Source organism: Hylaeus volcanicus, chromosome 6, assembly GCF_026283585.1.
Source record: "Hylaeus volcanicus isolate JK05 chromosome 6, UHH_iyHylVolc1.0_haploid, whole genome shotgun sequence".
Classification (NCBI taxonomy): domain Eukaryota; kingdom Metazoa; phylum Arthropoda; class Insecta; order Hymenoptera; family Colletidae; genus Hylaeus; species Hylaeus volcanicus.
Genome location: NC_071981.1, coordinates 15204577 through 15208096, shown reverse-complemented (window position 1 = coordinate 15208096; position 3520 = coordinate 15204577).

The window sequence follows — 3520 nt, the reverse complement described above, 5'->3', positions numbered from 1 at the left end:
AGTCAAAGCATTGATAGTCTAAGTATTGTGAGTCAAAGCATTGATAGCCTAAGTATCAAGAGTCAAAACATTGATAAACTAAGTATTGGGAGTCAAAGCATTGATAACCTAAGTATTTGGAGTCAAAGCATTGATAGCCTAAGTATTTGGAGTCAAAGTATTGGTAGTCTAACTTTGGGCAGTCAAAGTATTGATAATCAAAATATTGGTAGTCTCCCATCTCACATTACTCCCCCTTTCTTTTCCCTTTTCATTCACACATTTGAGGATTTTACTCTTCCATAATTCTTATTTTATATCTAAACAAAGTTTTTAACAATCATTAGGGTTGTTTTCCGTCAGTACAGCCTCGTTGGTCGTCAAAATGTCGAGGCCAAGACTAGAAACTTTTCACCCCCGATCTGCCGACCAATAGTCGAGGGTGGTTTATAGCCTTGCCCCGCAGGGGTTCAGTTACGAACATAACGGGTGCTCACGGAGGTTCTACTGAAATTGTTAATTGCTACTGCGAAATATAACAATTAATTACGGAAGCTTCGATCAATAATGCAGTCAGACTCAGGTCTTGTCCGCTTGCTCTTCGTTCTTGGTCTTCGCCGCTGTTTGCGATTATGCATCGCAAAAAATTCCCCAGCCAGCACGGTGCAGTTTCGCGTAATTTTCCAAAACGCTCGGTATTATCGTCTCCACTCGACGATTATTCTGTACGGAAAAAGCTTTCTGCTTCGCGCGCACGCTTTCTTTCTCGCGCGCTCGGAATTTCTTTTGTCCCAGCTCTCTCGGACAGAACGGTATCACGGTCCATCTTCCTTTTTATTATCGGCCGACGCTCAACGTCAAAACGATCTTTCGGGGTTTTTCGTTTCCATGACGATAATGCAGAACACGACCGCTACTCCGTAGCACGGCTGATCGCAACTTCTAGATACTTCAGAAGAAAAGAACAAAGCCGATGGTACGCAATCGTGTCGAGTAGCTGCATTTCCGCATGTCCTGCGTCGACCAAGGAACGAATATCGAATCCACATTCTACCGATTCATGGAAGTTCGTGCTGATTTTAAATAGCGATTGCCTCAAATGTCTTTATGTTTTGTGTCTCGGTACCATCTTGCTCAGACTTTAGTACGTAGAAAATAATTACTTGAATTCTGCTATTATTGGCTATTCCCATGTATATTTAACCCTTTGCGGTATAGACAAAAATGTACTGAAATCAGAAAATTCGGAGTGACGAGTATAAATAGTATTTCTTAAAATTGAAGTATTACAAATGCCATTAACTTCCACAATGACATATTAAAACGAAAGCTTCTAGATCTCGAAAACTTGAACATTTCGTGTAACGTATAAACTGAAATATAAAACCTATATTAATGGTTCATAAAAAAAACCTATATTAATTGGTGCGACTTGTACAAGTGGAAATGTGGCATTAGGCTGAAGTGGAAACGCACTCAATGCGACGTAACGGGATATACTGTGCCATGCTGTGCTGTGCCGTGCAGCGCTGTGCCGTCTCCTGCCATTTTCCGTCGCCCAAAATTGCGTTCTGCCATACCATAGCGTGACATACTACAGTATACTACGCTCAACGTTTTCTTACGTCGCGCTCCTTTAGTTCGTCTTATCGTGTAATGCTATTCCGCTTTCTCATCGCACGTGAAATCTGTTCTCGATTCACAATTTCCCCCAAGAAACCTCGCAGAATTCCGCCGTTAAATCCTGAATCGTGCAGTAGTACGTAAGGGTGGAAAAAGTAATATACGAAGACTTGTTTCAAATATTTTTCAAAATAATCGTTCGAGTTGGAGACGACCCACGTGAACAATAAAATTGGACACCCTGTACGGGAGTATGTAGCTGAATGGGTAGATAGTAAATGAATTGTGACATATAAGTTTATCTCTCATTATGATTTCGATGAAATACTATTGAATTTATACTAGTGATTCAAACCGTATTTCCTAAATATATAAAATTCAAAAGCTACAGGGAATTTCGTCGTATGTTCGTGAAAAATGTAAATATTAAGAGTAGAAATTAATTCTGTACATCTCCACGGTAAACTTGCGATTTAGTTATAAAGAAAAACCATGCAATTTATAAATTTTCCTCAGCTACACATTCCAAGAGAGCACATATATGTACATACTTGTATAATCGAATGTCAAAGTAATGTGTGTGTATCATTGATATGAAGGTGGATACTTCAATCCGATACAATGGCGACTAAATGTTTCTATTTAAACTAGAGAATTAGTTTCCACACATACCAACGGAACAAAATTTCTATTTTCAGATTATTCACGATCGATGATATGAAAGAGTGCATTAACACTATATATACACATTCCAATTAGCTCATACAGTCTAGCGATTCCAGTATCGTTGCACTAGCCCCGCGTCTTATCCACCCCTACATTTATCACATTAAATACACAACACCGTTACATCATTTCCTAATAAACGTGAGAACAGTCGTTCGACAATGCCAACACGATCCATTATCCCAGAAAATTGTATCGGTATCTTGATTTGTATTTTCCGAATCGGACAAGCAAGCGTCCAGTGACTTATGGACGGCGGCGTGGATCTCCAACCATATTCGGATCCATGGAACAATGACATGCGTGCCGGTACGCGGGTCCTCGGATAACGTAACGCCGTACAACGCGCATATGTACCTATTCTCTCTTTTTCCATCTATCTCCTACACCCCCGTTGCTCCACGCCCCAGCCCCTCCCCCGCCTACCCATCTAAACCCCAAACCACCAACTAGTTTCTCTGGTCCCCCATGTCTCCCCGTCCCCGTTCTCGGTATATCGCTGCAATTATGCGGATACGGCAAGCGAGGATTTGCCAGCGTGCGCGGAACGATCGATGCCTGCGTTCAGGGAAAAAGGAAAAAGCTAGGCACCGGGAAAAGAGTAAAACACCGAAAGTACGAAGAAAAAAGCGAAACAGGGTATCTACGCCGGCGTGAAATTTGCTGGGGAAATTGCTGACGGGACATTCGCGCGGAAAAACTTGTAATTGGTTCGGGGTAAGCCGATGTTTAAATTTCGGTGGCTGCCGCGGGTGTAGATGTTACAGAGCCCGGGAGTCGATACGCGTTTCACCGCGAAAACGCGACCAGCCAACGCCGCTGAAACCGTGTCCGCGCGTTAACCCTAGAAAAACTGGGGGCGGAAAGGTTGGGAGATCGTCGAGGGCAGCAGTTGGCAGTTCTTAACACTGAAACTGGACTCGAAAGTAGTGGAAAAATTGTCGGAAAAAAGCGGCAGTTTTTCAATGATCGACTAGAATGTTCGGATACAGGGTCGGACAAGTTAGCAGAAGGAGAAGACGGTAAATCTATTGTTTGGACCCTGGCAAGTCGATGGATAAGGTTTAACAGGGAAAACGGTAATCATCTGGTCGCCAAATGTTGGAAAACAGGGAGTTGCCTCCCTGCCGTATGCATAGCTGTAACGATATGCGTAGTGTGTCTGACCATTATCTCATTCTACTTCAGCTCC